A 23,329-nucleotide genomic window follows, 5' to 3' on the forward strand; every position below is an offset into this window, starting at 1 on the left:
GCTATGTGAATAATGTTTTCCAAGAATGTGGGAGAGATCAACAGTCAAATGATGCTGATAGATCAAGTAAGGGACAAACGCTGACCACTGGAAATAATCTGAAAGGCACCGATGACCTTGGCAAGAACAGTGTGGACGTAGCGGAAGATGAATGCCTTACCAGAATGATTCCAAAGAAAATGAACACAGAGGAATGAAAGGCCGCATATATAGATAAATCTTTTAAGAAGTTTTGCTCTAAATGGAAGCAAATAAATGAGCAATGCTAATAGAGAAAGTGAAATCAACAGAATTTTTTCTAATAAGAGAAAAATTGTTGCAGGATCCTTGGGGTGTCACTTTTCTGGCCAGAAACCTCTGTGGCTGGTGGTGCCCTTGCCTGAGTTTTGCTCGGGTCCGTTGGGCTCATTCTGCCTACTTGGGCTGGCAGGCTGCACTCGGTTCACGCTACCAGCCTGGATCCCATGCCTGCCAAGGGCAAGCCAGGCATGGAGTGGCAAGGGGTGTGTGAGCAAGCGAGCATGGGGTCCGACCCCAGGCATGCCGCCTGCTGCAGTGGGGCGGGCAGCTCCAGGTGCCAGCATGGGTGCTGGCTCTCTTTAAGGCTGTGGCTACATCAGGCACACCACAAGCAGCTTCCACGGCTGCCACCGGGGAAAATGGTGGCACCTGGAAGCTTGGAGCCTCCAGGAACCACAGGGAACCAAAGAGTCACAGCCCTGGCTTGGGGAGCTCCAGGTCTGAGCTCCCTGAAGGGCTGCAGCTCTTCTCTCCTCTTTATCTGCAGTATGGCAAGCAAGGGGTATGTTTCAGCCCTGTTTGTGTTACAGCTCTTTCAGCCTTGCCTTTCGGCAGGTCCCAAGTTCTTGTCCTGTGTCCAGGAGGAAAGGGGTAGGCAGACAAGTGGAGGGTGAGCAAGGCGAAGAGGAGCTTTATTGAGTTACAGAATAGCTCAGAGGAGGCCCTGAAGTGGGTAGCTCCTCTCTACAGGCAGGTCATCTCAATGTCTGCTCAGCTCTGGCTGAGCCCGAGGCTTTTCAGGCCTCAGAGGGGAAGAAATGTGAGCCAGTTGGTCCGTGAGCGGCCATGAGCAGGACCGGAAAAGGCACCACAAGTTCCCGCTTCTGTCTGCAGGGCTGGCCCCCAGCCTTTAGGCCCTCACTGGTCTGAAGGCAGGGCCTCACCAGGGACCCAACCCCTTCCACCCAGGAACCTGTCTGCCTCCTGCTGCTATTCATGGTGCCCAGGCTGTAGGTGCCAAGGGGTACCTGCAGGCCAGTGCTGAGCTTCCCTCAGCCCCTCATTGGCTTCCTTCCTATGTTTGTCAGCACCCAAAGTCCAGAGGGGGCTGAGGTGACAGCAGGCTGGTGTGTCACCACTGCCCTGAGCGTGTGCACACCTGGCTGGTCTGGGACAGCACCTGGGCTCCACTCTGACTTTGCTCTGAGATCAAATGGGTGCCAACAGCAGAGAGAGGCCAGGAAGTGGGAGCAGGCACTTCGAAGCCTGCGAGGGCAGGGGGGCCTTTCTTCCTGGGCCCCCAAGAGTGCAGGGATGCCTGGGTCCACAGCCACAGTTTGTGTGGCTGCAGCTGTGCCTGGGGGTGTGAGGGGTGGGCTCCTGCCTGCTCCATGGAATGGGAGGCCTGGGTGTGCAGCTGAGACTTGGGTGGCTGCAGCTGTGCCCAGAAGGGCAGGGCTCCTGCCTGCTCCCTGCCTCCACCAAGAGCACAGGGAGGCCAGGGTCCATAGTCATGACAAAGAAGGGCATTACATAATGGTAGAGGGATCAATTCAACAAGAAGAGCTAGCTATCCTAAATATATATATGCACCCAATACAGGAGCATACAGATTCATAAAACAAGTTCTTAGACACCTACAAAGAGACTTAGACTGCCACACAATAATAGTGGGAGACTTTAACACCCTACTGTCAATATTAGATCAACAAGACAGAAAATTAACACGGATATTCAGGACTTGAGCTCAGTTATGGATCAAGTGGACCTAATAGACATCTACAGAACTCTCCACCCCAAATAACAGAATATACATTCTTCTCAGTGCCACATGGCACTTATTCTAAAATTGACCACATAATTGGAGGTAGTAAAACACTCTTCAGCAAATGCAAAAGAACAAAAATCATAATAAATAGTCTCTCAGACCACAGCACAATCAAATTAGAACTCAAGATTAAGAAACTCACTAAAAACCACACAACTGCATGGCAATTGAATAGCCTGCTCCTGAATGACTCCTGGGTAAATTAAAGTAAGGCAGAAATCAAGAAGTTCTCTGACACCAATGAGAACAAAGAGACAACACACCAGAATCTCACACCAGTCAGAATGTTGATTATTAAAAAGCTAATAAAAAACAGATGGGGGTGAGGCTGTGGAGAAATAGGAACACTTTTACACCGTTGGTGGGAATATAAATTAGTTCAACCATTGTGGAAGACAGTGTGGTGATTCCTCAAGGATCTATAACCAGAAATACCATTTAACCCAGCAATCCCATTACTGGGTATACACCCAAAGGAATATAAGTCATTCTACTATAAAGACACATGCACACCTATGTTTATTGCAGTACTATTTACAATAGCAAATACATGGAACCAACCCAAATGCCCATCAATGATAGACTGGATAAAGAAAATGTGGTACAGGCATGGTGGCTCATGCCTGTGGTCCCGGCACTTTGGGAGGCTGAGATAGGTGGATCACTTGAGGTTAGGAGTGTGAGAACAGCCTGGCCAACATGGTGAAACCTTGTCTCTACTAAAAATACAAAAAAATTGGCCAGGCATGGTGGCACACGCCTATAATCCCAGCTACTTGGGAGGCTGAGGCAGGATAATTGCTTGAACCTGGGAGGCAGAGGTTGCAGTGGGCCAAGATTGTGCCACTGCACTCCAGCCTGGGTGACAGAGCAAGATTCTGTCTCAAAACAAAAAAAAAAAAAGAAAAGAAAAGAAAAGAAAATGTGGTACATAAACACCATGGAATACTATGCAGCCATAAAAAGGAATGAGATCATGTCCTCTGCAGGGACATGGGTGAAGCTGGAAGCCATCATCCTCAGCAAATACAGAAACAGAAAACCAAACACCACATGTTCTCACTCATAAGTGGCAGCTGAACAATGAGAACACATGGACACAGGGAGGGGAACAACACACACCAGGGCCAGTTGTGGGGCAGGGGGCAAAGGGAGGGAGAGCATTAGGACAAATGGCTAATGCATGCAGGGCTTAAAACCTAGATGACAGGTTGATAGGTGCAGCAAACCACCATGGCACATGTATAGCTATGTAACAAACCTACACGTTCTGCACTTGTATCCCAGAACTTAAAGTAAAATTTACAAAAAAAAAAAAAAATTACCCTGTTTTACATACTACCAAGAACAGAGAAAAGGAGCACTTGGCCCAACCCTGAGAATTAAGTGGATTCCTGAAGGAGCTGTCCCATGCTGAATCATTAAGGCTGAGTAAGAGTGAGTCAGGGGAAGTAGGGAGGGGACTGAAACATCATGAAAAACAAAGGTAAGACACAACATAGTGTGGGGTTGGTGGGGGAAGTCAAGAGGACTAGTATGTGATGTATGAGACTGAGAATGACAGGAGATGAGGCTAGAGAGGTAAGCAGTCACCAAGCCTTTTAGGACATATCATGCAGTACAACCTTTATCATATAGAGAACTTGCGACTATAGGGTTTAGGCAGGGACATACTGAGATCAAACTGATATTTCATTCAATGAAGAAGTACCTTGAAGAGTACCAGACTAAAGAGTTGGAGACCAGTTAAGAGGCTAATGAAATAAATAATAAGGCCCTGAATTATGGCAGTGTTAGAAGTAGTAAGAGGGGCTCAATGACAAAAACTATGTGTTCAGTGATAAAGGCAGCAGTTGGTAGCTTGGGCTACTGGACAGATAATACCAGTATCTGTATTTGGAAATACTGGAGCAAGGGTAGATAGTGAATGAATCACTTCAGTTTTGGATATGTTGCTTTTAGATTCACTATAAGGACATCTAGTAAGTAAAGGTAAGCAGACAGGCAGAAAATTCAGACTTCAGGGTTCAATGTATCTAAAAAGCAACCACATTTGAATGGTCACCAAAATTATTCTAATACATAAAATGATCCAAAAATAACACTAACAGGGAAACAATGACTGAACATTTAGGAACACACATTTGAGGCAAAACCAGTGGGAAAAAATGCTTGAAGGAATTTCATATAGTCAAAAACGTACAAGGAAAATCAGGAAAAGTACCATCCAAGAGGCCAGGGAAACAGTCAAGGGCTAATACCTCCAACCAGTATACAAAGAGAAACCATAATGATTTGAAAAAGCCAACAGAGATCACAAAAGATCAAAAAAAGTCACATCAAATAACGATCTAGACTCTCTAATTCTGTTATATTAACTTTTTGAAAATTAGCAGAACCTACTGGGACATCTCTTTCTGAGGTCTTGAAGTAGTGAAGTCAATCTTGAGTACAAAAGACTAAAAGGATCAAACACAGATGTATCCCTACCTGCAGGAGAAGATCATTTACAGTGATAGGAGATTATCTACATTGAAGAAAATTATTAATATTATTGTAGTAAATTGGTACTATATACTTTTTATTTTTATTTTTTTGATTCAGGGTTTCACTCTGTTGCCCAGGCTGGAAAGCAGTGACATGATCATGGCTCACTGCAGCCTCGACCTCCCAGACACAGGTGATGTTCCTACCTCAGCCTCCCAGGTAGCTGGGACTACAAGTGCACACCACTACACTCAGCTAATCTTTTGTATTTTTTGTAGAGATAAGGTTTCACCATTTTGCCCAGGCTGGTCTCAAACTCCTAGGCTCAAGTGACCTCCTGCCTCAACCTCCCAAAGTGCTGGGATTATAGGCGTGAGCCACCACACCTGGCCAATGTATTTTTAATAAGTCAAAACTTATTGTCAAGCACGATAAAACAAATAGAAAATTTTTTCTTTTATCATTCCTGACTTCTTAATCGTCACACATTACCTTCTCACCTATGACTTCAAGTAAACTCAACTACTGACAGTATAAATGTCTTACAGCCCTATGTAACAAGGAAAAGCACTTAAGCATGGATGATGTAGAAACCTAGGCTAGTAATTAGAAAAAAATAATACAAATACAATAAAAATGTATCAGAAATGGAAATAATCTTTGATGTTAGATGAAAAAAGATGAGAAAAGGTGAAAACAAATAAGAGCAAGAGTAAATTTCTGTTTCTTGCTTTTGGCTCTACTTTATCACTTTTTGGCAGACAATCTGTCAAATTAAAAAAATCACTTACTCTTAAGATGACTGTACTATGCTATACTAACTGGGAGTGACTCACAAATGTTTGGTCCCACCCATACAGAAGAACTCTACAAGGAACTTTTAAAAAGTCAACAGGAAGCATATTTTCAGATGAGCACCTAAAGCAAAATCGGTAAAGAGTAGAAAGGACATGACAGAATTATTTACTTGAAATGGAAAAGTTAATTGCATTTTCTTGGAGTAGGGTGTGGGAAACTCCCAAGGTGTGAGTCATTGGATTAAAGAACAACTGGATTCAGGATTTAGGCGAGCTAGAAAAGCAGGATTCAAAACACAGCAGAGCAAGCATGCAGCTCTCCGGCCCAAAAAGAAAAAAAAACCCATGTTGGATTTGTGCCTCCAGAGTTTGAGTCAGACAGAGAGAAAGAGAGTGGAGAGGAAGGCATGACCAGATTTGACTTCAGTACACGGGAGAATCTAAAACTGTTTTATCTTTTGGTTTATTTCTTCCTTTATTTATATAGTACTAAAACATTTAAATTACATTCAAGGAAACAAAAATGAAAGTTATTTCAAAATCTTACATCTACAAGCATCTAGATGGCTTTGCCACAATGCTTGGCACACAGACTAGACCAACAAAGTTAATGTCATCACAACCTCTCTAGCATTAGCACTAATTTGATTTTGTTAATTTAGTATAACCAACAAATTTATAAAATATTTATTGTTATACTTACTAGCAAGGAGGAATGCCTGTTTATTCACTAGAGTACATACATTCATCTTGAATAAACTGACTACTTAACTCCTTGGCCTATTTATCTACCATAATCTTGATGGCCTTTTTTAATACTGGAAACATGAGTATATACTCATGTTTCTATCCTAATGAATGCAAACATGCCCAATTTCCATTTTTGTCATTTTTCATGGAATCAAAGTTTTCAATGTTTATTTAGATGCTCACTGTTTTTATTTGCCTTCACTTGGTTTTAGACTGCAGTAGTTGCTCATCTACCAATAAATTCTGAAGTAATTTTCATTATTACACTCATACTGCATAGTTTAGAACTTTTCATTTACCTGCTCCAATCACTGCACTTTAACTCTCTTACACCATTTAATTATGTATTTCTTCTCAAGTATAGTGCTATCATCCATTTTTTAAAAGAAACTTTTTTTGTGGCTAAGTAATTACATAAAATTAAATGGGCTCCAGGCAATTCTACTCCTACAGAAATTACCCAAGAGAAATGAGAGACACAAAGAATTGTACACAAATGTTCCTGGCAGTATTGTTCATAATAATCAAAAATTGGAAGCAATCTGAATGTCCATCAAACACTATATAAACAAAACATAGTATAGCTGAAATAAAAATGAATTAACTATTGATAGATTCTACAACAGCATGAACCTCAAAAACATAATGCTAAGTGAAGGAAACCAGCCAGATACAAAGACTACATATTATATGACATTATTTGTTTGAAATTTCTAGAATACACAAATCTGTTACAGACAAAGAGCAGGCTGGGCGCGGTGGCTCAAGCCTGGGAGGCCGAGGCAGGTGGATCACTCGAGGTCAGGAGCTCGAGACCAGCCTGGCCAACGTGGTGAAACCCCATCTCTACTAAAAATATTTTTAAAAATTAGCCAGGCTTGGTGGCACATGCCTGTAATCCCAGTTATTCAGGAGGCTGAGGCAGGAGAATCGTTTGAACCCAGGAGACGGAGGTTGCAGTGAGCTGAGATCATGCCACTGTGCTCCAGCCCGGGCAAAAAGAGCAAAACTCCATCTTAAAAAAAAAAAAAGCACACAAAGAGCAGATTAGTAGTTGCCTAAGGCTGGGGCTGGGATATAGAATTAACTGCAAATGGTACAGGTAATTTTTTTTGGAGTGATGCAACTGTTTTACAGCTGAATTACAGTGATGGTTGCGTAACTATATAAAATGACAAAAAAACTGACTTCAAGTACTTGACTTGCATTTATAATAGGTGAATTTTATGGAATGTAAATTATATCTCAATAAAGCTGTTTTTAAGAAGCCAATGAACAGAGGAAAGATAAAAACAACAAAATATAAATATACACATACATATATTTTAAATAACCTTGAAATATAAAAATTTAAAGGATTCAATTTGTTACTGTCAAATGTAGCAAAAAGTATTTTAAATAATAAATATTCAGTGCTTCCAAGAGTACCATAAAAGAAACTTTTCACAAGCTGATCATCATGAGAATGCAAATTGGCACAACCTGTTGTGCCAACTGGCACAAACTACTGTAAAGTAGTTTGGCAAGGCGTACCAAGAGAGCATTAAAAATGTGCCCTTTGATCTACTTCTGAGAATCTACCCTAAAGAAATAATTTAAAAAATGAATAAAGATCAGGGTATTAAGATACTGAGCAAAGCATGATTTATAATAGTTTAAAAAAAACCAGGAAAAACAGTAAATATTCAACAATGGAAGAATGGATAAGAAGATTACAGCCTATCCATGAATATTATGTTCCCTTAAAAAATGTCTGTTGGCCTGCAGTCTGGTGCAGAGTATAATAACATCCTGGCCACTGCTGCTTGCATTGGAGAGGAAGATGCCCACTTCCATCTCACCCTGTGTGGTGGGCTCATCCAGAAGCCAGCTAGCAGAGTGCTGGTAGCATTCTGTAATTTTGCAAATGAGGCAAACTTGAAATTAAGAAATGTAACCTAATGGCTGGAAGAGGGCTCGCCTATCACAATAGTGCTCACCAGGGAAGACGGACTCAAATATTACAGGATGACGCAGACTGTTCATCAAATGGAATTTTAAAATGGACCTTTCTGTTTATACAGCTGATTTGCTATATATTGTCATCAAAAATGATAGAAATTATTCACATTTCTGTCATTTTTGTGATGTCAGGAAGACTGTTGGGATGAGGAGGAGGGGAAGGACTTGAAGCCAGGATAAATCCCACAGATCATCTCATCACAGCCTATTAGGCTCATGGCTTTAGCTTTACTCATGAACTTTCTGTCCCAGAAATTCTTGTAGAGCTTACAGGACAAAGAGGAGGTTGTGCTAAAGGAAAAGTAGGATCAATGCATGTGTATGCCAAGAACTTCTACAGGAGCTATGGCATTGTCAGGGCTCAGGTGTCCTGGGAGCTGGTATTGGCTTGGCCTGTGAGTATAGCGGAAAAGATGAGGTCTGAATGACTTTATATTTGAAGCCTACAATATAGCCGCTTTGTGGAAATTACCTCCTATTTTCATCTGTGAGAATAAAACTGCTATGGAATAAGAGCATCTGTTGAGACAGCAGCACCCAGCGCTGATTACTATAAGAGAGGCAATTTTGTACCTGGACTAAGGACAGACAGAATGAATATTCTATGTGTCCATGAGGCAACAAAGTTTGCCTGTTGTGTATCTGGAAAGGGGACCATACTGATGAAGCTGCAGACTTACCATTATCAAGGCACAGTGTAAGTGATCCTGGAGTCAGTTGTACACAAGAAGAAATTCAAGAAGCAAGAGGACTGACTCTATTATGCTTCTCAAAGATAAAATGGTAAATAGCAATCTTGCCAATGTTAAAGAATAAACGGACAGCCGGGCAGGGTGGCTCACAACTGTAATCCCAGCATTTTGGGAGGCCAAGGCAGGCGGATCACCTGAGGTCAGGAGTTCGAGACCAGCCTGGCCAACATGGTAAAACCCCGTCTCTGCTAAAAATACAAAAATTAGCCAGGTGTGGTGGTGGATGCCTGTAATCCCAGCTACTTGGGAAGCCGAGGCAGGAAAATTGCTTGAGCCCAGGAGGTGGAGGTTGCAGTGAGCTGAGATGGCGCCACTATACTCCAGCCTGGGCTACAGAGCGAGACTCTGTCTCAAAAATCAAATGAAAGGAAACCGATGTTGATACAACTGATCCCAAACTACCTTTGGAAGAATTAGGCCATTACATTTATTGCATTTTGAAGTTTATGATGTAAATCAGTGGATCCAGTTTAAGTAGATTTTTATTTTTTTTAAGACAGGGTCTTACTCTGTTGCCCAGGCCGGATTGCAGTGGTGCAATCACAGCTCACTGTAACCTCAAATCTCTGAGCTCATGCAATCCCCCTGCCTTAGCCTCCAGAGTAGAAATCAGATCATTTTAAGAGGATACTGTAAATTTACGATTATGCCTCAATGGAACACCCATGGTCAAACTTCGTATTCTTAACTTTGTTAAAACAAACAAGCAAACCAAAAAGCTCGCGAATATGTTTGTACTATGGCATAAAATAAAGTTTTAAAAGTTGGGAAAAAAATTTAATGAGTTCCAAAGGTCCAGTGGTGCAATAAAAAATACATCATCCTGATGTTCCAGAGCTTCCCCATTTTCCTCCACAGAAGCAAACATGTTATCAGCCTCTTATCAGTAAAATGGAAATTTTAACTGAAAAATAAAAACAGCAAACACAAAAAGCTCAAAATGTTTAAAGGAAAAGCTCATAAATTCTTACTTTCAGAAAGAAAAACATGTGGAGAGAAATATAAATACTAAGTAATTAACAGGACCCAAGTTATTAGCAGAAGATACAAAAAGTAAACATGGGGAATTTGGAGGCACTGAGTTAAATCTCTGCAACACATAAGGTAGTAATTCTTTGACCTTAGGCAAACAACATCCTAAAATAAAATCCAGTCCCTAAGGCAAGAGCCTTTTCCTCCATCAGTAGGTCACAAAGCTGTCTTGGGCTGGCTTTACCTAACTGTCAAGCCAGAAGACACACTACCTCTCTCCTGTAATGGGTTAGCTAGGTATATTTAATGAACAAAAGTTATTACGATTAGCAAAGAATATCCTTTAACATCTGTTATAAGTATCCCTTAGCATCTGTTATTGTATCCCTTAACTGTGGCAAACTCCTACCTTTTGCTTCCTGGTAATGTTACTCTAACTTACACTCTTAATACAGAAATGATGACTGGACTCCTATGTTGGGCTGCTTCTGCAGCTACACCATGCAGAGATAGGGAAAGCTTCTGAAGATCTAAGAATAAATATATTAAAATATAATTTCCATTCTTACCCCATAAGGAAATAATATAATCATTTTTATTATGACTGCAACTATAAACTGAGTGGGTACTCTAGAGTGACTTGCTCACCGACAACATTTCCAAAGCAATACAATAACTGAGTCAGTATTCACTGAAGACTTATCTCATATAGACAGTGAAATAAAATAATATTATAAAAGTAACACTTCTGCAGTCTTTGTTCAGAGTTCCAAAAGTGAATTTCAATACGGTTGCTGACTCTGAAAGTGATTTTCAGATTTATCTCTTAATAGCATTTGGCTACATTTCTTTTTCTGGGATTACGTTAAATAACACCTGTGCATCAATTGAGTTAAACCTGAGGTCATGCTTTACCAGCTTTTAGCTGAGTTTATGTCATAATGTTAGCTTTCCCTAGAATAGGCTAGTCAACTGAGTTATAATATATATTCTCTTGGGTTTTATGCCATTTCCTAAATTTAAAATTAAAACATCAGTTGAGGAAAAATAGCTACAACCTAACAGCCCATGCAACTTAGATTAAGCTGCATACAACATTAGTTTCAAAACAAAGAGAGTCAGAAAACACTCTACAAAATCAAGTATGAGATTTTTAGTGCTAAAAAGGACTACAAAATACCCTCATCAATGAGGTAACTTAGGGCCCCAAAGCAGCCTATATAAGAACAAGACAAGTAAACAAAGCAAGTCCAAAGTCCAAAATATTCTACTTCACAAATAGACAGCTTCAGCAATCCTGAAAATACCTAAATAAAAAATTAGTTAAACTTTCAAATGACAGACAAATTTAAGAAACCACCCACCTGACTAAAAATATTCTTGGTAATAAATGACTGCTTAGAAAGGAGCTTACATACCAATAAATTTAGTTAACACTTATTTAGTCTTTACCGTGTGTGCCATGCCATGTATGCCTTCACATATATTAACTCATTTAATTCTCACAGCCCCATGAGGTATTATTATTATCTGCACTTTACAAATGAAAAAAACCCTAAGGCACAATGAAGCTAAATTTCTGGCCAAAAGTCACCAAGGTAATAAGAGGTGAAACCAGGATATGAACCCATGCAGTGACCTCCACAGTCATCCCTAATTCCTCACTCCTGACTTCCAGATCTTTACTGCTCTACCATACTGTCTATTTTAGTCCAACTCATCACTTTACAAATAAACAAACTGTGCTCCTCAAGGAAGAGATAAAATTAATTCGAGGTTTCTAACTATTTAATAACATAACTGGTACTAAACTCAGGTTTCCTATTCACATTATGAGGCTTTTCATTTAATCTTTTTCAAAAATAATTTATTTTGTTTTTCCAAGTATAAAATACTTATTGAAATCAGAAGAATAAAGTACAGAAGAAAATTGAAATAACACCACCCAGCTTCCAAGAATAACCACTATCAACAATTTAACATATTGCTTTATATGCATTACACGACTAACATTCCACTCGCCTGCCTCGTATTTTTTTTTTTTTTTTTTTTTTTTTTGAGACGGAGTTTCATTCTTGTTGCCCGGGCTGGAGTGCAATAGCACGATCTTAGCTCACTGCAACCTCCGCCTCCCAGGTTCAAGCGATTCTCCTGCCTCAGGCTCTCGAGTAGCTGGGATTACAGGCACCTGCCACCACGCCTGGCTAATTTTGTATTTTTAGTAGAGACAAGGTTTCTCCATGTTGGTCAGGCTGGTCTCAAACTCCTGACCTCAGGTGATCCGCCCGCCTCAGCCTCCCAAAGTGTTGGGATTACAGGCATGAGCCACCGCACCTGGCATTTTTTTTTTTTTTTTAAGATACAGGATCTCACTCTGTCACCCAGGCTGGAGGGCAGTGGTACAATCATAGCTCACGGTAACCTCCAACCCCTGGGCTCAAGTGATCCTTCTGCTTCAACCTCCCAAGTAGCTGGGACTATAGGCACATGCCACCATGCTCGGCTAATTTTAAAAAAAAAATTGTAGAGACGGGGGTCCTACTACGTTGCCCAAGCTGGTCTCGAACTCCTGGCCTCAAGTGATCTCTCACCTTGGTCTTCCAAAGTGCTGAGATTACAGACATGAGCCACCATATCCAGCCCCTTGCCTTGAATTTTTAAAAAATTTTAGAGACATACTCTACATATAGTTGCATTTTTGACATTTCCACTGATATCATCCCATGGCATTAAGTATTTTTGACAATGTGACTTAATGGTTTTATGACATTTCATTAATTTATTTAACCATATGTCTACTGACTATATGTGGTTAATTTTACAATCAGTCTCTGTGATGAAACTGTTATACACACATCTTTATGTAACATCTCTGATAATGTTCTTAGATTAGGTCTCTAGAAATGACATTACTGTGACTTAAAGGGTATAATAATAGCTAATACTTACATGGTGATTGTTGCCAAATCGTTCTAAGTGCTTTGCAGATATTCTAAGTTATATATATCCACAGATATTCTAAGTGCTTTACAGCTATATCCTAGCTAATCCTTGCAACAATCCTATGAGGGAGGAAATGAAGGTCCAGAGAGAACAAGTGACTTGTCCAAAATCAGCCAGGAAGTGACACAGCCACAATTCACACCCAGGTAGTTAGGCTCCACGATCCATACTCTTAATTACTAGGCTAGACTATTCTAATTCCACACTCTTTCAACCACATCATGCAAAGTCTCCTGGAAGTTTATTACAAATACACAAAACAGCTGAGGGACTTTTATTTTACTAAACATCTCAGAAGACTCTACCATTTGAAAACTACTATTCTGATCTTAACAACAACAAAAAAGAGCAGAACACTTAATAAAACTCCTCCCATAAAACCTTTGGTAGTTATATTGGTGGATGTTTTAAATATAGAAGGGAAAGCCAAGTAAGAGAGTACTCAAAATGGTTAAAATACACGTTCATGGCCTTAGATTAGGCAATGGCTTCTTAGAAATAACACCAAAGGCGCAAGTGACAACATGAATTTAAAATGTTTTAATTACTAAAAATTACTTATAAAAATAAAAATAGATAAATTGGACTTCATCAAAATTAAAAATGTTTACACTTTAAAAGATACTATCAGGACAAATACTATATGATTCCACTTATTTGAGGCACGTAGAATAGGCAAAGTCCTAGAGACAGAAAGTAGAATAGAGGTTACTAGAGGCTGGGAGAGGGGGAAAGAGAGAGTTATTATTTAATGGGTACAGTGTTTCTGTTTGGGATGATGAAAAAGTTCTGGAAATGGAGGTTATAGTTGCACAACACTGTGAATGTACTTAATGCCACTGAAATGTACACTTAAAATTGTACAAATGGTACATTTTATGTTATGCATATTTTACCACAATCAACAAAAAAAGATACCACCAAGACAACCCACAGAATGAGAGAAAATACTTACAAATCATTTATCTGATACAGGAATTATATCCTGAATATACAACTGATAATCCAATTTTTCTTTTCTTTTTTTTCTTTCTTTTTTTTTTTTTTTTTTTGAGACGCATTCTCTCTCTGTTGCCCAGGCTGGAGTGCAGTGGCGTGATCTCAGCTCACTGCAACCTCTGCCTGCTAGGCTCAAGCAATTCTCCTGCCTCCGCCTCCCAAATAGCTGGGACTACAGGTGTACGCCACCATGCCCAGTTATTCTTTTGTATTTTTAGTAGAGACGGGGTTTCACAATGCTGGCCAGGCTGGTCTCAAACCCCAGACCTCGTGATCTGCCCGCCTCGGCTTCCCACAGTGCTGGTATTACAGGCATGAGCCACCATGCCCGGCCTCAATTTTTCAAAAGGATATATATCAATATTTCTCCAAAAAAGATACATACAAATGTCTGATAAGGACATGAAATGATGCTCAATTATTAGTCATTAGATTATCAGATTATTAGTCATTAGAGAAATACAAATCAAAATCATTAGATACCATTTCATACCCACCTGATGGCTACAAAACAGACCAACATTAAGAAGTATTGACCAGGAAGTGGAGAAATTCCTGTTGGAATGGTATAAGCACCTTGGAAAACATTTTGGCAGTTCCTCAAAATGTTAAACACGGAGTTACACATTACCTAACAATTCAATTTCAAGGTATGTACCCAAGAGAGCTGAACACAAATTCACACAAAAGCTTGTACACAAACTTTCATAGTGACATTATTCATAACAGCCGAAAGTAGAGAACAGAAACTCAAATGTCCATCAGCAGCTGATTAATGGATAAATGAAATGTGGTAGCTATCTCTAGAATGGAATTTTATCCAGCAATGCAATACCTATATAAACTAGAACTTAGAGGAACCTTGAAAATGTTAAATGAAAGAAGCCAGACACAAAAGACCACATGTTGTATCATTCCATCGATACAAAATGTCCAGATAGGCAAATCTAGAGAGACAGAAAGCAGATTAGCGGTTGCCAGGGTCTGAAGGGAGGAGAAAATGGGGGGTGGTGACTGCTAATGAATACAAACTTTCTTTTGGGACTGATGAAAATGTTCTAGAATTAGGTAGTGGTAATAGATGCGCAATTTTGTGAATATACTAAAGACCACTATAGTGTACACTTAAAAAGTAAAAATGAACTAAAATGGTTGAGAAATTCATAAAAAACATAAATTTTGAAATGAAGTGCTTGTAAGTGGTAATATAAGACTGTAAGTATGTGAATTTTGAGAGAGAATCAGGACGGTAAAAGCCAAAGGATAAAGACAAAGTCTTTGTGGTAACTACAGACAATGGAGACAAAGATGGAAATGCCAAAACTGTCAGAAAATTAAGAACCAGGAGAGTATAGTGTACGAACAGAACTTTGGAAAGTTCTATTAAAATGCATACTAAAGAAGTTAGAAAAGTGAGTTTCAAAATAGGAAGAAAATAAAAAGAACAGCCACCAAAACTAAATCATTGAATGACTCATCTAAAAAGTTTCCTGATGACTTTAAAAAACTATTTTTTTGTTTTTAAGAAAGGGTCTGTCTGTCACCCAGGCTGGAATACAGTAACTCGGACACATCTCACGGCAGTCCTAACCTCTTGAGCTAAAGTGATCCTCCCATCTCAGAGTCCTGAGTAGCTGGGGCTACAGGAACACATCATCACACCCAGCTATTTTTTTTTTTTTTTTTTAAGAAAGATAGATCTCACTTTGTTGCCCAAGCTGATCTTGAACTTCTGGGCTCAAGTGATTCTCCCACCTCAGCCTCCCAAAGTGTTGGGATTACAGGCATGAGCCACCACATCAGCTTTAAAAAATAAGCGAAGGTTTACCCATCAGAAAAGAACAAGGTTAAGAAGGTATGTATATTATCTAAATTCATAAAACTGAAGGAGATATGGGCAGATTTCACCAAATGCTACTAATTGAGGACAAAACTAAAATTTAACCAGAATACTCTGGAAATCTATGAAAGCATTGCTATTACACAGTAAATAAATAGGACAAATTAATTATGCTGGATTTGCTGTCAATATTTCAGAAGCACTCTCATTTGTTCTAAATAGGCTGAGGTAATGACAAAAGATAGATGATGGCATATTGAACACTAGAATGTCAGCTCCATGCGGACAGAAACTTATTGATTATAGAATATAGCTCAGCACACAGGAAGTATTCAGTGTTAGCTAAATGAATCAATAGCACTTTGAAATCTATAAAATATCATACATGTTTTAGAAATTCATATCTAGAAATGAAATGTTAATGAATTTAAAAAGTCATTGATATCTGAGATCTAAAACTAGAGTTTCTGGGAAGAAAAGAATTAACCTCAAAAACTGGAAGGACATAAGAAGCCTATAGGGTGTAGGGGTATAAGCCTGTAGTCCTAACTACTTGGAGGATGACATGGGAGGATCACTTGAGCTCAATAGGATTTTTTGGGTTTTTTTATTGAGACAGGGTCTTACTCTGTCACCTGGGCAGAGTGCAGTAGCACGATCTTGGCTCACTGCAACTTCAGCCTCCTGGACTCAAGAGATCCTCCCACTTCAGCCTCCCAAGTTGCTGGGACCACAGGTGCACACCACAACGCTCAGCTAATTTTTGTAATTTTTTGGTAGAGATGGGGTTTTGCCATGTTGCCCAGGCTGGTCTCGAACTCCTGAGCTCAAGCAATCCACCCCACTTAGCCTCTCAAAGTGCCGGGATTACAGGCGTGAGTCACCGCACCTGGCCAAACCCAGGAGTTTGAGTTCAGCCTGGGCAACATAATGTAGCCCAGACTTTTTAAATCTCTTTAAAAAAATTAAAAAGCCCACATAACTTGCTTGTGTTGTCAAATGTTTAAACATATTAATAAATTTCCCATATTTTTTACTGTCAATATTATAAAAAATATAAATGAGTCCATACATTTCTAAAGAGTTAACTACTTAAATGGTACAAACACCTACATACTCAGAATTCATCATGGTCAATTTAAAGGAACACACAATATAGAATATAAAATCCCCTATAGATGAAGATATAATTTAAGTGAAACAGAATAGACAAAACCAATACTGAGGAGATCTAAAGAGAAAATATAAAACCTAACTGTTAAAACCTATTCAATACTAATTAAACTAAGAACAATAAACACAGAAGCAAATAAGACAGTCCCCCAACTTAAAATAATTCAGGCAAATGTGACAGCACATTGATTATGTGCTGTCACATTGGTCACTATTGTAGTTTTTTAACTATGTTTTTCTTTAAAATTTAGGCAAGGATGATTTCTAACAATGACTGTTTCAGCTAATTTACTTATAAGTTTACATGGAGAAAAAGATAGACATTGCTCTTACTTAAAGCATTTATATATAAAAAGTATAAATAGTAAAGTCAATACCATCAAAATAAAGATGTTTTATATAAAAATATCACTAAGAAGGTCGCATCTAAATATTTATTCAACACAATTATTACAAAATTTTGTTCTTCAAATCAAAGTGCTCTGTTGTTAAAGATAAATGTCACTAGTTAGCTTAATTCACTTATTTTCTTTTTAAGTAAGACACTTGCAGATAATGTGACATGCAATTAAAGCTGTAACTTAAGTTCAAACAATTCCCTTTGAACATAATAAAACGACAGGCCACTAAAATATCCTGTTATACTTCTTACATTTTACTACTGTTTCTGATTTATCTGTTAAGTACTGTTTTTTCATCTAAAATATCAAGCAAAATTTGAGATCATTAATAGATCATTAATAAACAGATCTATTAAAATTAATGAATCAGTTTCAACTCTAAAGTTTAGTAAAAGACATAAATTGGTTCAAATATGAGAGATTTCTACTATTCATTAAAATTATAATTTTTAAATACTTAATCTGAGCCAATTCAGATGCTATGCAAAAAAAGAGCAATTTTTGGATTTTCTGTTGAAATAGAAATTTATTTGATAGTTTATTGAAATGAACTTTAAAAGAAGAGTCATAACTCAGAAAATTATTCATACCTTAACTTTTTTTTCCCCCTTCTCAAACTGTTTTTCAAGACCCTGAGAAATTTACACCCTGTTTCAGGGATGTTATCTTAGTAGCAGAGCCGTATTTACAATAAGGAAGTGACGGTGCAGATTCTGGGTTTTGACATACATGCTTTACAATAGAAAACATTGTGCAAGTAAAGAGTACTAAGGCTCAGAGCTACTACATATACTAAATAAAATGATCCTTTTTTTTTTTCTTTTTGAGATGGAGTCTCACTCTGTTGCCCAGGCTGGAGTGTAGTGGTGCAGTCTTGGCTCATTGCAACCTCTGCCTCCTGGATTCAAGAGATTCTCCTGCCTCAGCCTCCCAAGTAGCTGGAATTACAGGCATGCTCCACAATGCCCAGCTAATTTTTTTTTGTATTTTCAGTAGAGATGGGGTTTCGCCATGTTGGCCAGGCTGGTCTCGAACTCCTGACATCAAGTGATCTGCCCGCCTCAGTCTCCCAAAGTGCTGGGATTACAAGCGTGAGCCAACGCGTCCATCCAGTTTTTTAAAAGTAAGACTGCTGCTATATTTATACTGGGCTGAAACTCATAAAAAGCCATTCCTCTTCCCCCATCCCCTGTCCAAATAAGTTTTTCCATCCTAGAACTCAGAAAATGTATCTAATATATATATATTTCAGTATATCCTTATTATCTTTATATTCATGGATATTGTTTTCTAAAATTGAAATTATTTTATGTGACCCCTTTGCTCCAAAGCAACTTAATTATGTTCTTAAAATTTACAGTGAATATTTAATAACTTATCTTCTACTTAAAATTAACAACTTAATTTCTAGCTACCTAGTTTATAAAATACTTCCATATACATGACCTTATTTTATATGGTATAAATTCAGGAGAATTATTAGTCTTACGTGTTTAATAATTGCTTGATGGTTTCATTTTTACTTAATGTTGAAAGTACATTTTAACAAACTCACATATTTAGCACCTATTATAAAAACAAGAATGCAAAACTAGAAAACTACAAAATTGCACAAATAGAAAATAAATGATTAAAATAACATAAAATTAGGTAGAATTTGATAATTCACAAAATATATAACTACTGCAAAAAGATTAATATTTTACCACAGTGTTCCACTTTTTTTTTTTTCTTAACCTTGGTTTATAAGCTCTTATAACCCTTCTTTAAAAGTCAGGTGTTCAACAGGATCAATACTAAAACATTTAATCCTTTTGTTATAAGATCTATGATCTTGGCCAAATGTAAAGTAACAATCATTCTTTCCCATGGTAAGCAGTCCTTAGCCTCTCATTCATATGCTTTGGACATAGTAAGAGCTGAATGTATACTTAGCTATCCACATACGTATTTACACATATACACACACAAACTTTTCATAGAATTAATTTTTGCTATCATCAGAAATGCAAAGATAAGTTTCTGGCTTTAAGAACTCAGAAGATGATTGGCTGGGCACAGTGGCTCACGCCTGTAATCCCAGCACTTTGGGAGGCTGAGGCAGGTGGATCACTTAAGGTCAGGGGTTCGAGACCAGAGTGGCCAACATGGTGAAACCCCGTCTCTACTAAAAATAAAAAAATTAGTCGGGAGTGGTGGCGGGCGCCTATAATCCCAGCTACCTGGGAGGCTGAGGCAGGAGAATCGCTTGAAACCAGGAGGTGGGGGTTGCAGTGAGCCGAGATCGTGCCATTGCACTCCAGCCCGGGCAACAGAGTGAGACTCCGTCTCGAAAACAAAACAAAACAAATCAAACAAACAAAAATAACTCAGAACATGACATTTTGGACTTGATAAAGAAAAAGAGAACTCAGAACATCAAAAAATCTATGGGAATACCATCTATAGCTGCTGAATTTCTAATTTGTGTTGAATTACAGAGTTTTAACATTTCCATATATTTTTAACAATGTGACTCATGTTGACAAAGATTCTTTGCTTGGCCAAACTTTACTCAGGCCTATGAACTTTCTTCTAGGCTCATCTGTGTACTTCCTTGTAAAATCCAGTTTTAGCCAAAGAACCTTGCTAAGTCAGTTTAGCCAGAACCCCCTCAACCTCGATATCTGATCATCCTCGATGTATGATCAGGTTCCTCATCATCTACCATCCCTCAGGTGATGTCTGAACACCCTGGCCTGACTCCACCAAGAATCCTATTAAGTCGGTTTAGCCAGAATCCCCCTTACCCCTGATGTTTCCTCTTAGTAATTTTCCATCCACTGACCCTCACACTGGTCCTTGGCTATAGATTCCCAATTGCCCATGCTGTATTCAGAGTGAGCCCAGTCTCTCTCTACCCTCGCCCCGCAATCCCCACACCCCACTGCAGTGGTTTCTATACCTATCTCAATGGTCCTGAATAAATCTTCCTTACCATGCTTTAACAAGTGTCATTGAATAATTTTTTCCTTACCAACATCCCATTTGCACAAACTTACTCAACTCAGTAAGATTTAAATTTACACATAACTCTATTGAGAAATTAATCTGGACAGAGAGTGCCTGACCTCTATTGCTTTTTTAATGCCACATTTCCCCCGACACACAAGGGCAGAACCACCACAGGCTCCTTGGGAGTTAGCAACAATTAAAACTGGGTAAAAACAAATGATCATCGCTGAAGTATACAAACACGACCTTTCTTATGGAAATAACTTAATTACTCTCTGGATCCACTTATAGTAATGCATGTACAGAACTGTCACACTCCCTAACTCACTGCCTTCTTAACCAACTGCCAGCGAGCTTCCACATTCATCACTCTACTGAACAGCCAGCCCTCAAGCCATTGATGAGACAGACCCCTACCTGACAAGTCCAAGGACTACTTTCAACCCTCATCATGTGGCATTTGAGGGCTATTCACAACTCTCTTCTCAAAAACTCTCCCCTGCTTTATACCTCACAAATCTAATCTCTCCTCATCCTCCTACTTCTCTGGATGGTCTTTTAAGTCTTTTAAGTCTGCCTTCTTTTTTCCCTGCCAGCTGTTCAAATGTTGGTCATCCCCAGGGTTCTTCCCCAGCCTCTACTTTTCTAGCAATATACAAACTAGAGCGATTTACTATATCACTCTACCAAGTCCCCTTGCCTCTAGGCACGAAGCCAATGTCTTCCACATTATCACCATGACTGCTATTCTAAAAACAAAGATTTAACCATGTGATTATATTACTTAAAATCTTATCAAACTCCTCACTACCTGTTCCTAAAGGAAAAAGCAGCATTACACTAAAGTCCTTCAAGACTTGGTCCAAATCTACCTTTTCCGCCTCATCTCCTGTCCTCTCTCCTATATGATTCACAAAAATTACTCAGTTTCTATAAAACACCACTGTTTTTACTCCTTCATGCTATCACTCATGATATACATTAGTGCTGCCTAGAATGTACTTCCCCTCATTTGCATGACAAAGTCTTGCTCTTCTTTCAAGACTTGTTTCAGCTGTCACCTGTGGAGAAACCATTCTAAGCACTCTTTCTTCACCATCTTATCATCGGTCATTCCATCCTAAACACTTCAACTGCGGCTCATTTGACTAGTACCTCTCTTGGCAATTATTTCCCATATTGGTATTATCCAGAGACATGTCCACTTACGCAGAATCCCTAAAAGCAAGGATCATATCTTTCACTCCTATATCCCAGTCAGCTGGCAAATATGCCACATAGGAGATGCTCAATAAAGAGATGCCTGGCCAGGCACAGTGGCTCACGCCTGTAATCTCAGCACTTTTGGGAGGCTGAGGTGGGCAGATCACTTGAGGTCAAGAGTTCAAGACCAGCCTGGCCAACATGGTGAAACCCCGTCTCTACTAAAAATACAAAAATTAGCCGGGTATCGTGGTGCATACCTGTAATCCCAGCTCTCAGGAAGTTGAGGCAGGAGAATCACTTCAACCTGAGAGGCAGAAGTTGTAGTGAGCGGAGATTGCACCACTGCACTCCAGCCTGGGCGACAGAGTAAGACTCTGTCTCAAAAAAGAAAGAGATGCCCAATAAGCAAATGCCACATAATTCATGTCACTTCCTATTTTAAATATGCTAATGTTTGACTCCATGAACTAATCTACCCCAGATTTTAGCTTGAAAATACGATTGTATAGATTCAGTCCATGACAAAGCAATCGATTAATGGGTAACACAAAGTAGACTGAAGAGACATAAAAAGAAAAAAAAACTTATTATTGAACCTCATAACTTGATGTCAGAGTTATTCAAAAAAGATACCAGGTAGTGTGTCAATGATATAGTCCTCCATCTCCCATAAAAAGAACATTATCTCAAATTATCATTTCTTTACAGCTTCTCTCATCTTCAAGGGAGACACAAGCAATTTAACTTATGGATATTAGAATGCTCATAAGGGACTGGAAAACAGCTTTATTTTTGCTATAATGCATTTTTACTTGATGGCTCCCAAAACTACATAATTTTCGGCCGGGCGCGGTGGCTCACGCCTGTAATCCCAGCACTTTGGGAGGCCAAGGCGGGCGGATCACAAGGTCAGGCGATCGAGATCATCCTGGCTAACACAGTCAAACCCTGTCTCTACTAAAAAAATACAAAAAATTAGCCAGGCGTAGTGGCAGTCACCTGTAGTCCCAGCTACTCAGGAGGCTGAGGCAGGAGAATGGCGTGAACCCGGGAGGCGGAGCTTGCAGTGAGCCAAGATCACACCACTGCACTCCAGCCTGGGCGACAGAGCAAGACTCCATCTCAAAAAAAAAATAAAAAAAATACAAAGACTAGCTGGGAAAGGTGGTGGGCACCTGTAATACCAGCTACTCAGGAGACTGAGGCAGAAGAATCGTTTGAACCTGGGAGGCGGAGGTTGTAGTGAACCAAGATCGTGCCACTGCATTCCAGCCTGGGCAACAGAGCGAGACTCTGTCTTAAAAAAACAAACAAACAAACAAAAAAACTATATAATTTTCACTTGGGAAGTTGGGAATGAAGCTAAGTGTAGTAGAATGTATTACTGTACTCAATTATTCTACTGCTTCTCCTATATGAGTATTAATTATACTTCCCTAACCAATTGCATTATGCATGGCCACGTGACTTCCTTTGGCCAATAAAGTGTGTGTTGAATAACATGTTCCCCTTTTTTAACTATAATTCCATGGTTCTGTTCTGGATAGCTCTTTTCTTTCAACCACCAGAACATACATGTCCCAGATAGGGGCTGCTCCTTCAGCCTGAACCCTTGAAAGGAGAACAACTATGGATAGAGCTGCCATCTACCTAAACATGTAACATGAGCAAGAAATAAACCTTTGCTGTTATAAGGCACTGTGGTTTTGGAGTTATTACCACAGTATTATCAAACTGATATGCTGAATTAGATGATCCTCCTCTATAATATCATTTAACACCAGGTATATACTGCTACTAAAATATTATACTATACTTAACAGTTTTTTATTCTGTCTTATTCTAATAGACTTTAGGCTTCAAAAATTCAGACACCTGTTTTTTCA

The 23,329-nt window shown here is 39.1% G+C and overlaps 1 protein-coding gene and 1 pseudogene across 24 annotated transcripts in view; one reads left to right on the plus strand and one right to left on the minus strand.

The window, feature by feature from the left end:
- SLMAP (sarcolemma associated protein) overlaps nucleotides 1–23,329 on the minus strand; it is a 170,876-nt gene that overhangs the window by 118,169 nt on the left and 29,378 nt on the right. The window lies entirely within an intron of this gene.
- Nucleotides 522–8,919, plus strand: LOC103890160 (pyruvate dehydrogenase E1 component subunit alpha, somatic form, mitochondrial-like; annotated as a pseudogene).

Source organism: Pongo abelii, chromosome 2, assembly GCF_028885655.2.
Source record: "Pongo abelii isolate AG06213 chromosome 2, NHGRI_mPonAbe1-v2.0_pri, whole genome shotgun sequence".
Classification (NCBI taxonomy): Eukaryota; Metazoa; Chordata; class Mammalia; order Primates; family Hominidae; genus Pongo; species Pongo abelii.